The sequence below is a fragment of the Scyliorhinus canicula genome, chromosome 2 (genome assembly GCF_902713615.1).
Source record: "Scyliorhinus canicula chromosome 2, sScyCan1.1, whole genome shotgun sequence".
In the NCBI taxonomy this organism is placed as follows: Eukaryota; Metazoa; Chordata; class Chondrichthyes; order Carcharhiniformes; family Scyliorhinidae; genus Scyliorhinus; species Scyliorhinus canicula.
This window is the reverse complement of record NC_052147.1, coordinates 103,000,250-103,014,783: the sequence shown is the minus strand read 5'-3', so window position 1 is coordinate 103,014,783 and position 14,534 is coordinate 103,000,250.

Below are 14,534 nucleotides of genomic sequence, written 5' to 3'. Positions count from 1 at the left end.
TGTTGTAGCGTAGGAAGCACAACAGCCAATCTGAGCACAACAAGACCCCAACAAACAGCAATGTGATAATGATTAGATCATTTGTCTTTGTAATGTTGGCTAAATATTGTCCAGTACAGTCAGATGAACACCTCCACTCTTCTGCTATTAGAACATAGAACATAGAACAGTACAGCACAGAACAGGCCCTTCGGCCCTCAATGTTGTGCCGAGCCATGATCACCCTACTCAAACCCACATATCCACCCTATACCCGTAACCCAACAACCCCCCCCTTAACCTTACATTTATTAGGACACTACGGACAATTTAGCATGGCCAATCCACCTAACCCGCACATCTTTGGACTGTGGGAGGAAACCGGAGCACCCGGAGGAAACCCACGCACACAGGGGGAGGACGTGCAGACTCCACACAGACAGTGACCCAAGCTGGAATCGAACCTGGGACCCTGGAGCTGTGAAGCATTTATGCTAACCACCATGCTACCCTGCTGCCCCATTAGGAACGGGATTTTATGGCCGTTCACGCCGGCGGCATCCTCCAGTCCTGACGACGGCGAGCATCTGCCCTGGGTTCCCTGGCAGCGAAGGGTGCGAACAACGGAAAATCCCATTGACAGCGGCGGGACTGGAAGATACCAACATTGCCAATGGTATGCGATCTCCGCTGCCGCAAAACAAGCTGCGATGGCAGGGTGGAAAATCCTGCCCATTGACATTTTTACATCCACCCCAGAGGACAAGAAATATTGTTTTTGCATATCATCTGAAAGCCGACACCTCTGAGAGTGCAGTGAGACCAAGGTGGGGATTCTCCGACCCGGTGCCAGGTCGGACATTCCCCAGGGGGGCACAATAATCGCGCACCGTTGTACCGACGCCGGCTTCACCATTCGCCGGTGCCGTTTTTCAGGCGCCCACAGGATCCGCGCATGTGCGCAATGGCCGGCGTATTTCCACGCATGCACTGACACGCACGGGCCGTTCCGCGCAGGCTGGAGCTGTGGAGACCACTCTGGCGCCAACCTAGCCCCCTAGAAATGTGAGAATTCCTCACTTTCGGGGGCCGTTGACGCCGGAGTCGTTGGCGCCGGTTTTCACGCTGGCATGGGGACATAGCCCCATTATTAGAGAATCCCGCCCCAAATGTCTAGTCTTGTTTAGTAAAAACAATGCTGGACACTATTAGAAAGAATATGATAACAGGGCACTTAGAAAATATCATCAGGATTAGACAAGGTCAACATGGATTTATGAAAGGGAAATCATATTGGATAAACTGGTGTTTTCTGAGAATCCCATAGAATCCATGGGCGGCACGGTAGCACAGTGGGTAGCACTGTTGCTTCACAGCTCCAGGGTTCCAGGTTCGATTCCCGGCTTGGATCATTGTCTGTGCGGAGTCTGCACATTCTCCCCGTGTCTGCGTGGGTTTCCTCCGGGTGCTCCGGTTTCCTCCCACAATCCCTGAAAGACTTGCTTGTTAGGTGAATTAGATATTCTGAAACAAAAGGGAAAATGCTGGAAAATCTCAGCAAGTCTGGCAGCATCTGTAGGGAGAGAAAAGAGCTAACGTTTCGAGTCCGATGACTCTTTGTCAAAGCTAACAGACAGAGAAAGTGGGAAATATTTATACTGTGGAGTGAGAATGAAAGATGAGTCATAGCCACAGAAACCCAGGGAAACCGGGTGCTAATGGCCACAAATACCAAGGGGAAAGAATATTAATGGCAGTCCCCAGAGAGGATAAAAGATGTGAAAGGTCAAACAGCAGGGAAACTAACATCAGAGGATGAACTGTAGGGGGAAGGGAAGGGGGAAGCAAAGAGGAGAAAGGTGCAGGAAAGGTGGATAGGATGGGGGAGGGGGGGGGGGGGAATTTAAATGTATATTCAGAAAGAAAGAAATGGTAAAAGACAGTTAAAATGAAATGAAAACAAATGGGTCGAGGTGGGGCTGATCATCTGAAGTTGTTGAATTCGATGTTTAGGCCGGAAGGCTGTAGCGTGCCTAACTGGAAGATGAGATGTTGTTCCTCCAGTTTGCGTTGCGCTTCACTGGAACATTGCAGCAGGCCAAGGACAGATATGTGGGCATGGGAGCAGGGTCTTTTGTTAAAATGGCAAGTAACAGGAAGGTCAGGGTCCTGAATGCGCACAGACCGAAGATGCTCAGAAAAGCGATCACCCAGTCTGCGTTTGGTCTCTCCGATATAGAGGAGACAACATTGGGAGCAGCGAATGCAGTAGACCAAATTGGAAGAGATGAAAGTGAAACGCTGCTTAACCTGGAATGAGTGTTTCTGGGCCTGGGATGTTAAGCATGGAAGAGGTAAAGGGGCAGGTGTTACACCTTCTGCGATTGCATGGGAAGGTGCCATGGGTGATGGGAGAGGTACTGAGTATGGTGGAGGAGTGGACTAGATTGTCTCGGAGGGAACGGTCTCTACAGAATGCTGACAGAGGGAGTGAAGGGAAGATGTGTTTGGTGGTGGCATCACGCTGGAGTTGGCAAAAATGGCGGAGGATTATGCTTTGCATACGGAGGCTGGTGGGATGTAATGTGAGAACGAGGGGGACTCTATCCTTGTTCTGGGAGGGAGTGGAGGGGGTGAGGGTAGTGGCGCGGGAGATGGACCGCACACTGTTGAGGGCCCTGTCCACAACTGTAGGTGGGAAATCACGGTCGAGGAAGAAGGAACACATTTTCGAAGCACCATTTTGGAAAGTGGCATCATCGGAACAAATGCAACGGAGGCGAAGGAGTTGAGAGAAAGGGATGGAGTCCTTACAGGGTGTAGGGTGTGAAGAGCTGTAGTCCAGATAGCTGTGGGAGTCAGTGGGCTTGGAGTGGATATTAGTGGATAGTCTGTTGCCGGAAATGGAGACAGAAAGATCAAGGAAAGGAAGGGAAGTGTCTGAGATTGTCCAGGTGAAAGTGATGGAGGGGTGGAAACTGGAAGCGAAGTTGATGAATTTTTCCAGGTCCGGGCAAGAGCATGACGCGGCACCAAAACAGATGCTGCCAAACTTGCTGAGATTTTCCAGCATTTTCCCTTTCGTTTCAGATTCCAGCATCTGCAGTAATTTGCTTGTATAGATATTCTGAATTCTCCTTCTGTGTACCCGAACAGGCGCCGGAATGTGGTGACTAGGGGCTTTTCACAGTAACTTCATTGCAGTGTTAATGTAAGCCTACTTGTGACAATAAAGATTATTATTCTTATTAATCCCCACAGTACAGAAAGAGGTCATTCAGACAATTGAGTCTGCACCGACCCTCTGGAAGAGCACCCTACCTATCCCCGTAACCCCACCTAATCTGCACATCATTGCGCACTAAGGGGCAATTTAGCATGGCTAATCCACCTAACCGGTACACCTTTGGACACTAAGGGGCAATTTAGCATGGCTAATCCACCTAACCCATACACCTTTGGACACGAAGGGGCAATTTAGCATGGCCAATCCACCTAACCCGTACACCTTTGGACACGAAGGGGCAAGTTAGCATGGCCAATCCACCTAACCCGTACACCTTTGGACACTAAGGGGCAATTTAGCATGGCCAATCACCTAACCCGTACACCTTTGAACACTAAGGGGCAATTTAGCATGGCTAATCCACCTAACCCGTACACCTTTGGACACTAAGGGGCAATTTAGCATGGCTAATCCACCTAACCCGTACACCTTTCGACACTAAGGGGCAATTTAGCATGGTTAATCCACCTAACCCGTACACCTTTGAACACGAAGGGGCAATTTAGCATGGCCAATCCACCTAACCCGTACACCTTTGGACACTAAGGGGCAATTTAGCATGGCTAATCCACCTAACCTGTACACCGTTGGACACTAAGGGGAAATTAAGCATGGCCAATCCACCTATGAGGCTCTCTGCAGTGGGGTGCAGGACTCTCTTGTGTCCTTCACTCCCTCTGGGAGCCTCCTGGAATCTGGCAATCATAATTGAAGAATCTTTTATTTTTCTGCCTCCGTAGATAGTTCAAGCAGTGCCCTATTTGCCCCCCCCCCCCTCCCTTCACCAACACTCCGACTCCCTCACTCCCCACCACCTTCCTTTCCCCTCTCTCCCCACCATCCCCCTTCCTTTCCCTTCTGTTGGTACAGAGGCGAGGGTATCTGGTCTCTCCAGCGCAAAGTTTAGTGCTTGTACCACTTGTGTTTTGTAGAAACGTGTTGTGATCTGTTTTAATAATCAGAGTGTCCACCCTCTCCCTCCTCGTACATTGGTACTGAGGGGAGGGTACCCTGTTTCCCCAACACAAAATGAGTGTTTGTACCATTTGACCTCGTATATATTTTTTACTGTTTTAATCAAAAGATACGGCCATTCCACCTATGAGGCTCTCTGCAGTGGGCTGCAGGGCGCACTCATGCCTGACACTGTGTCGCCCCCTCACCCCCTCTGGGGAACTCCCAGAATCTGACACATCATGATTGAAGGTTCTTTTGTTTTTCAGCCTCCGTAGATAGTTCAGACAGTGCCCTATTGCCCCGCCCCCTTCAACAACACTCCGACTCCGTCCCTCCCCACCAGCCTCCTTTCCCCTCTCTCCCCCCCCCCCCCCCCCCCCCCCCCTCACCCCACCCCCTCCTTTCCCTTCTGTTGGTACAGAGGCGAGGGTATCTGGTCTCTCCAGCGCAAAGTTTAGTGCTTGTACCGTTTGTTTTTTGTACAATTGTGTTGTGAACTGTTTTAATAATCAGAGTATCCTCCACCCCCTCCCCATACGTTGGTACTGAGGGGGTGCTGGGTACACTGTTTCTCCAACACAAAATTAGTATTTGTACCGTTTGCCCTTGTACGTATTTTTTTACTGTTTTAATAAAAAGATATGGCCAATCCACCTACCCTGCGCATCTTTGGACTGTGGGAGGAAACCGGAGCACCTGGAGGAAACCCACGCAGATATGGGGAGAACGTGCAAACTCTGCACAGACAGTGACCCAAGCCAGAATTGAACCCGGATCCCTGGAGCTGTGAGAATGTACAAATTCCACACAGTCTCCCTGGCTAATATACTAACCGACTAAGAAAGAAGAGCACAGCACCCTGGCTTCAGTCCAGTACTGAAGGAGTGCGCAGCATTAAATCAAGGTGCCACAACAGTATTTTGGTGAAGAGCAGGGGAGTTCTCTTGTCCTGGTCAATGTTTACCCCTTTGCTAACATCATTAAATATAAATGATCTGACCATTGTCACATTGCTGCTTTTGGGAGCTTGCTGTATGAAAATTGTCAGCTGCATTTTTTTCATTCGTTCACAGGATGTGGGCGGCGCTGGCTGGGGTCGGCATTTATTGCCTATCCCTATTTGCCCTTGAGAAGGTGGTGGTGAGCTGCCTGCTTGAACTGCTGCAGTCCATGTGGTGTAGGTACATCTAATGTGCTGTTAGGGAGGGAGTTCCAGGAATTTGACCCAGCGACAGTGAAGGAACAGCGATCATGTTCCAAGTCAGGGTGGTGAGTGACTTGGAGGAAAGCTTCCAGGTGGTCGTGCTCCCAGGTATCTGCTGCCCTTGTCCTTCCAGATGTTTGAGCTTGTGGTTTGGAAGGTGCTGTTGAAAGAACCTTGGTGCGTTCCTGCAGTGCATCATGTAGATGGTACACATGGCTGCTCTACTGTGGTGGAGGGAGTGAATGTTTGTAGAAGGGGTGCCAATCAAGCGGCCTGCTTTGTCCTGGATGGTGTCAGGCTTCTTGAATATTGTTGGAGCTGCACACATCCAAGCAAGCTGGGAGTATTCCATCACACCCCTGACTTGTGCCTTAAGATGGTGGACAGGATTTCGGGGATCAGAAGGGGAGTTATCTGTTGCACAATTCCCAGCCTCTGACCTGCTCTTACAGCCACAGTATTTATATGGCGAGTCCAGTTCAATCTCTGTTCAATGATAACCCTCAGGGTGTTGGTAGAAACATCATAGAATAGTAGTCCTATTTGGGCCCTCTCCATTTTAGAATCACAAAATGGGCCAAAGCATAGACCAAGTCCTCTAATCAAAATGTAATGAACAATGTTACCTTGGGTTTCCTCCAGTTTTCATTAGCTTTACTGTTCACGTGAAATCGTCCAAACCTGCGTGAAGAAAATCGAGAAATTTTGAGTGTAAGCTACGTGCACCATAAATCAAGATTCTGTGATTTTTAAAGCTTGTTTTAAAAGCAATTTTACTTCAGGCTTGGGGAACCAGGGCCGGGATTCTCCAACCCTGCGCCGGACTGAAGAATCCCCGGGGGGTGGCGTGAATCGCCGTCCCGATGCCGGCTGCCCTATTCTCCGGCCCTGTTTTTCGGACACTGGTGGGATTCCCACCACGCCAGTTGGGGAACGTTGACAGCAGCACCCCCGGCGATTATCCGGGCCCTGATGGGGCCTTCCAGTTTAGCCCAGTCCCGCCGGCGGGAATTACCCACCTCACGCACAGCGGGACCTGGCAGGTAAGTGTGCGGGGGCGGTCCTGGGGGAGGCGCGGGGGGATCCGACCCCGGGGGGGCCCCCACTGTGGCCTGGCCCGCGATCGGGTCCTACCAATCTGTGGGGGGCCTTCTTTCCTAAGCGCCAGGCCCCTGTAGGGCTCCGCCTTTTTGCCCGGGGACGGGCGCAGAGAAGGGAACCCCTGCGCATGCGTGGAAATAGGTCAGCCGGTCTGCGCATGCGCAGAAATACACCAGCCGGTCCGCGCATGCGCGAGATCACGCCGGCTATTCCGCGCATGCGCGAACTCACGCCGGGCCTTCGGCACCAGCTGGAGCGGCGCTAACCACTCCAGCATCAACCTAGACCCTGAGAAATTGGAGAATACATCACTTTCGGGGCTGTTGACGTCGGAGTGGTTGGCGCCAGTTTCCCTGCCGGCGTGGAGACATAGCCCCATTTTCTGTGAATCCTGCCCCAGATGTCTTATTGGAGATGTCATTCTCCCACCTTCCTACCCAAGGCCATCCCCGAAGCTGTAATCCGCCTGCCTGCCTAAAATTTGAGACTGGATGGGAAACAACCTTTAAAAAATGGTCACTTAAGGGCCATAAATAGGGCAAGGATGACTTCCCATCTGAGGCCCTGCACACCTCAGCGTAAAATCGCAAACAGGTTGGGGCAAGCAGGAACCCAAGGGAATCCAATCTATGCAATTACGCACTCTTCCTCCCCATCACCTCAAAACCCACCAGTGCGAATGTAAGAACCATAGAATCATAAAATTTACAGTGGAGAAGGAGGTAATTCGGCCCATCAGGTCTGCACCAGCCCTTGGAAAGAGCACCTCGCTGAAGCCTATCCCCGTAACCCAATATCACCACCTAACCTTTTCAGCACTAAGGGGCAATTTAGCATAGCCAATCCATCTAACCTGCACATCTTTGAACTGTGGGAGGAAACCGGAGCACCCAGAGGAAACCCACGCAGGCACGGGGAGAAGGTGCAACTCCACAGAGACAGTCACCTGAGGCCGGAATTGAACCTGGGTCCCTGGAGCTGTGAGGCAGCAGTGCTAACCACTGATTCTGGCCTGACTATATAATGAAATAAGGGAAGGCGGGTATAGATTCCTCAAACTGCTGGACCAATCAGAGGCCTCAGCAAGGGAGAGAGAGAGTCTCCACTGAGAAAGGCAGGAGACTGCAAACCTCCAACAAGAGTGTTTTCTTTTAAAAGCTGGAAATGTTTGGACCTGCTGTTGGAGGGAAATCCCCTCCCCCGGGGGAGATAGTTGGGGCCACGGGAGGGGGCCTCTTTGGACCATTGAGTCTCTCTCCATAAAACGGGGAAGTACCCCACTGCACAGCTACACATCACTCAACTCCATATAATCGCTCCCTCACACAGCCTGGGAGCAGGTCGGCAGCCACTCCACATCCAGCCCTGCATTCGGGAGCTGTCCTGTCGCAGCACCTTGCTCCTTCACTGGCCCTCTCACCTCCAACCTGCCACCCCGGGGCTGATAAAATCCTGCACTTTGCATCAATCCAATAACAAACGTGACAAATTTCTGCCGATAATGAGACATTTGAGAAGGTTCTTTCAATTAAGCTGTTTCTTTATAGGCACAAGAACCCTAGCAGACACATTTTAAAAGTTATCCGATATTAAAGTTTAATTCACTAACTAGTGTTCAGTGACACTAGAAAATGTATATGTCTTCAGTCATTTTTGATTATTTAAAACTCACTATGGACATTCTGAATAAAAATATTTTCAATTCAGCAATAAATCCATTTTCGGCTGCATTAATAAAACTGATGTGGAGATGCCGGCGTTGGACTGGGGTGAGCACAGTAAGAAGTCTTACAACACCAGGTTAAAGTCCAACAGGTTTGATTCAAATCACTAGCTTTCGGAGCTCTGCTTCTTCCTCAGGTGCAGCAGGATATCACTTTTGAATACGTTAGTTAATATTTCTAATACTGGGGGGAGGGAGGGGGATAATAAACAGCTATGTTCTCCTATGCTGCCCAATTGTGTTGGTTCATGGAAGGTTTTAACTTTTCTGATTGTTTAAATGAGTTTGAGCAGCAACTCAAACCACAGCGTCACTTGCCTGCCTCCATTCCGAGCACAAGGTTTGTGCCTGCAGTCTGCACATCGCAGTCAAAGAGGAAACCCTACCCAGGGTGTTCTTGGTGTCTGAGTGGATAGAGCAAGGATGGCCGGAAAGCAATGGTGAAAGCACTAACGATTTGAAAGGCAATTGAGAATGAATGTTAGGGTTAGATTCTTTGCCTTTGGATGGGGTTCGGGGCGGGGGGAGGGTGGGGGGGGGGGGGGGGGGGGGGGTTCTGTGGCATTGCCGTACTTCAGATATATTCGGGACCTCGAACAAACCATTTAACTTTCTCAATTCAGTAGAGCCTCGACATAATGCGGTTCTGCATCTCAGCATGTGTTTGGTGGACTAAATAACCTTCGCTCATTCCCCTGATTGTTCCAACCTTTCCTTCTATCGGAGTAATAACAGTTATTACCACTCCAGGGCTAACAAAGGCTTATTGCAAGCAACGGTGCCGAGCCAGTCCTGGGTCAGAGGTCATGTCAGGCCAGCCTTTCACTGCAACAAAGCCTCTGACCCTCATTATCTGCGGCAATCAGGCAGACAATGTAACCAGTCCCACAGTTCTGTGAGTGCCAGGAGAAAGAAATATATAACTTTTGTTTTTCGAAAGTAATTCCAAATACACAGCGACATTCTGCCTACTTAGAGAAACTGCAAAGCTTGGAACGGGAATGGGACAGGCCAAAGTCAGACTGCCAACTCCTCAGGCTTGTCATCGAAACTCCAGGGTTTGGAAACTGTCGGCCCAGGACACTGCTGAGAGCAAATGCAAGGAGAAAAATCATTAAATAAGGATTAAATTGAGGCCTTTATTTCAATTTCTGTAAACACTTGAGACTGGGATTTTCCAGCCCTGCTGTGGTAGAACCCGCCGCGGGTCCATTGATTTTCAGCGGGACGGGATAATCCTGGCAGTGGTGGCAAGGCCGGAGGATCCCTGCACTGCATTCAGCAGCAGTAAAAGTATTGCAGGTGAGGAGAAATTGTAAATCTGTCCATGAAAAGCGAGAGGTTTGCCAGGCGAAGAATAGAGAACGAGGGGGATGCGGGGGGGGGGGGGGGGGGGGGGGGGGGGGGGGGGGGGGGCAGAGTTTTGGTTGTGAGATGCATGGCGGGAGCAGAGGAGAAGGGGTCTGGAATTTCTCAATGGCAGCCAGCCACCTGTTCCTGGACATGGTCCCAACTCCCGCCCGGCTTCGAAGAGGGTAGGCCAATTTTGAAATGGCTACCTGCCCACAAACTGTGGGTAGCCAACAGAACTAAGGCCAACCCTGCGCCAGCCGGAATTTTCCAGTCGGCAGGTGGACCCTCCAGCGGTGACCGAATGGTAGCCAGAGAAAGGAGGCGGTTTGCTCGTGGCAGCTGGGGTGAGAGGCAGTCCGTCCATTAAGTGCAACACCCTGTCTGCAGGCAGTACAGGAAGCTGGGCATCGCTGCAACCACAGGCCTCCCAGGAAAAGGGCTCCCCCTCCACAAAGACAGTGCAGCTATGACTATTTTTATTGCAAGCATGGAGAGGGTGTCGCCATCATTTGAGGCACATTCTCTCCCCTTCACCTGCAACAACACACTCTAAGGAACCTAATGTTTTCATGTGACATTCATGATCACACCATTTGAAGTTAGATCAGCATTGAATGCTTACGAGGTTTTATAAACGCTAAAGAATACCAGATTTTTCTGATCTCTGGTAGTGCTGGATTACCTACTATTGTCCCTCCAGTGTTTGGAGCCCACCTGGTAGCACAGTGGTTAGCACTGTTGCTTCACAGCACCAGGGTCCCAGGTTCGATTCCCGGCTTAGGTCACTGTCTGTGCGGAGTCTGCACGTTCTCCCAGTGTCTGTGTGGGTTTCCTCCGGGTGCTCCGGTTTCCTCCCACAAGTCCCAAAAGACGAGGTGTTAGATAATTTGGACATTCTGAATTCACCCTCTGTGTACCCAAACAGGCGCTGGAATGTGGCAACTAGGGGATTTTCACAGTAACTTCATTGCATTGTTAATTTAAGCCTACCCGTGGCAATAATAAAGATTACATTAATTAGATGGTGAGCAAATCCAATGGTCACTAATTGGCCATTCCTTGGAAAATCATGTTGGATGACTGGTCCTGACACTGTGTGTGGTGAGGACTTGGGTTTGATCCAAATGTCAGGGTCCTGACCCCAACACCAACTTACTACCTGCATGTGTTGGGTTGACTGACCTATTGTACATGCCTGGGGGCGCGGGGGGGTGATTGTTGGAGGTAGGAGGTCATGTGATGATGAGACCTCCAATTGGATGACCAACGAGAGTTGACAACACAGGCTGAAAACAGAAGCTCTCAACCTGAAACAAAGTCAAAAACTGCTGCAAGTCCTCAGCAGGCCCGGTAACATGTGGAGACGGAAACAGTCAATGGGCGGGATTTCTCATGTGTGTTCACAATGGCCGTCATGGGGTGGGTGGGGAGGGAGTGAAAAGCATTGCAAGAAGGCCCAAAATCGGTTCTACTGCATCACGAAAACAAGGTTGGCGGGCAGCACGGTGGTGCAGTGGGTTAGCCCTGCTGCCGCTCGGCGCTGAGGACCCAGGTTCGATCCCTGCCCTGGGTCACTGTCCGTGTGGAGTTTGCACTTTCTCCCCGTGTCTGCTTGGGTCGCACACCCACAACCCAAAGATGTGCAGGGTGGGCGGATTGGCCATGCTAAATTGCCCCTTAATTGGAAAAAAAAAGAATTGGGTAGTCTAAATTTATTTTTAAAAAATGAAAATGAGGTTGAGATTGTGCGCTCGGGCAACACGGTGGCGCAGTGGGTTAGCCCTGCTGCCTCACGGCGCTGAGGTCCCAGGTTCGATCCCTTTTCTGGGTCACTGTCCGTGTGGAGTTTGCACATTCTCCCCGTGTTTGCGTGGGTTTCGCCCCCACAACCCAAAGATGTGCGGGATAGGTGGATTGGCCACGCTAAATTGCCCCTTAATTAGAAAAAATGAATTGGGTACTCTAAATTTATTTTAAAAAAAAAGAGATTGTGCGCTCCAGCCATCAATGGCTGACATCTCATTATAAGGACCCTCGCAGTGGATCATCTGCTACATCTGCTCCCATCCCCACACAGTGAATCATCTGTGCATTTTGGCACCAATCAGAACGACGTGATTTTTCCGACGGTACATAAGCGTCATGCACCCGGTGACCTCCACTGCGTTTGTGCCACCGAGGTCCATTCGCCTGCTTTGTATCACGCAGAGCTCATGGTCATCAGCAGCAGGCTTCACAGACAGCACTACATCAATTCCGGGGGGTCTCACAGGCAGGTCTCTACCTATCAGACCAGCGGCAAGGCAGGGGTGGCTATGAATGGTTTGCCGGGTTCGGACTGTACTGGGGAAGGGCCGCAACTGGCCTCAGGCGAAGAGATAAGCTGGAGGGCTAGTACTCGGGGCATGAGTGAACAAGGTTGCTGTCAGACACATGATCATGGGGAGGATGCCGGGTGATAGCGTCCTCAGCGCCAGGATGGGAAGAGAAAATGTTACAGATTGACTTTAGCCACTTGGTGCTAGAATGGGAGGGGTGCTGAGTCAAGAAGCACTTCAGTTTGTATTGTTGAGTTTGCAAAGCATGTCCTTGTCCTAGTCCAGAGAGTGGGCAGGCATGGAAGTCCAGTCTCAGGCATGTCCAGCATGTTGTGTACAGGCCATGGTCAAAAATCATTTGCCTCAATCCATGGGGTTTATGGCATCAGAATGGATTCAATGCTGTGTGTCCCCTCACCTGGGGTCATAGATGGCACATTCAGTCAGGGGAGACATCTGTTGTCTACAGATGGGAAAACGGTATTGTGAGGGTATCTGAGGATGTAGGGAGTGAGGGGGGGATTTGTTTAAATGTGCAAGAGGCCTCAAGATGGGAAAACTCCAGTCCAAACAGGGCATAGACACACCCACCTCAAAGTGTTCGGGGACTAACAAACAGATGTGCACCACAAAGACCAGGGGATCAAATAATATAAGGGAAGGAATGAGAGGTTTGTGAGGGAGGGAAACCTGAACGTTAAGCTCCTCCAGGACGATTGGAGGGGTTTCCATACTCAAACAGGTAGGGTCCAGCAACTCTGGCAGCAAGAGTTCTGCCTCATCACCTTCCAAACTGCATCGTTGGAGCAGTACAAAATTAAAATGAGGTGAAGAACTGCCGGTGAGGTCTCTGAGGGTGGATTGGAGGGTAGGTCCATGCACTGAGGGGGGGGGGGGGGCAGGTACAGGGGAAGCAGCTGATTACAGGGGCACCCAACTGAACTTTGCATTCCCAAAGGAGGGGAGAGGCACAGCTGAGACATGTTAGAAGCCTTTCAATGGCAATGCAGGGAATTAGGAAAGTGAAGCAATGACACACACTCATGCCAGACAATCCATAAAGTGGCACTAATTGATCTCCTGACTTTTTCAATAAATTTTGAGTATCCAACAATTGTTTTATGATTAAGGGGCAATTGAGCATGGCCAATCCACCTACCTTACACACATCTTTGGGTTGTGGGGGCGAGACCCACGCAGATACAGGGAGAATGTGCCAATGCCACGCGGACAGTGACCCCAGGCCTGGGATTGAACCCAGGTCCTCGGCACCATGAGGTAGCAGTGCTAACCACTGCTCCACCGTGCCGCCCCTGATTTCCTTATTTTAACTCTGCTTTCGCAACATCGAAATTCCCCTGTCCAGATTCATAACGAACATCAGAGCAATTGGACATCTGGGCAAGTTTCAGAAGCCTGTTAGAAAGTTGGAGCTGGACACTTCACAGACTTAAAGCCTCAGGTCCCCCCCTCAAATAATCTAATTTTCTGACTAAACATTTACTCTCATGTTTATTCCAAAGAGTGCAGTGGATAAAGATCCCAGCACCTGAGCTGCAAGATGACAAAATTGAGGTGCAGTGCATCTGCTCCAATGAGGAGGACTTCAGAGGGGATGGAGGGTAATGAGTTTGGGCAAGTCGAGGTTGCAGAGGAAGAGCCTATAGTATAGGCCAAATGAGGAAGGCCTACACGTGAGGCCCTGATAGCCACCAGATTCCACCACGATGATGTTGAGATGCAATGAGTTCCCTCTTGGACAATTGCCCTCCATTATGGGCCAGCATGAAAGCCAGAATTGCCATTCCTCTCACATCGCGCATGCACTTCAATATAGTTATCCAGTTGCGTAGCTCAGTGTGGCATTACTTTCCAGCAATTGATGCCCGCTCAGTGCCCATGGTGATGTTTCCAAAATGCTCCCCTTTACAGTGTCAAAAGCAATGATGGGCATTTCCAGAGCATCCTCTACAGCTCTATTGTCCACCCGACATCACCATTTCGAATTAGCATCAGTGACCTCGGCAAGTGTTCAGGTGAGGGGACGCACAGCGCTGCTTCCCTACTTTGTGATGAGAACCTTGTGCCCACAGTAGATACAACTACAGGGCACAGCTGAGACATGTTAGAAGCCTTTCAATGACAATGCAGGGAATAAGGAAAGTGAAGCAATGACACACACTCGTGCCAGACTAATCCCATAAAGTGGCACTAATTGATCTCCTTGTTTTTTAAAATAACTTTTGAGGATCCAATCATTTTTTTATGATTAAGGGGCAATTTTGTGTGGCCAATCGACTTACCCTGCACATATCTTTGGGTTGTGGGGGTGAGACCCACGCTGAAATGGGGAGACCCTCAAGGTTGGTTGTTTGAGCACCAGGACAATAACGTGGCTGAGAGGGGCCGGGTCCCATCACCATGAGGTGGCAAGGTGCCCCCACGTATTGGTGAGATTAGCAGCTGTAAACTCGGAAAGTCAGAAACACAGTTGGCTGACGGCAGTGCACATGAGTTCTGAGTATGGGCTTATGCATGAAAACCCTGTTGTGAGGCAGAGAACACGATAAATGACTCTGCTCCATGCGTGAACACATCTCCCTTGTACACAAC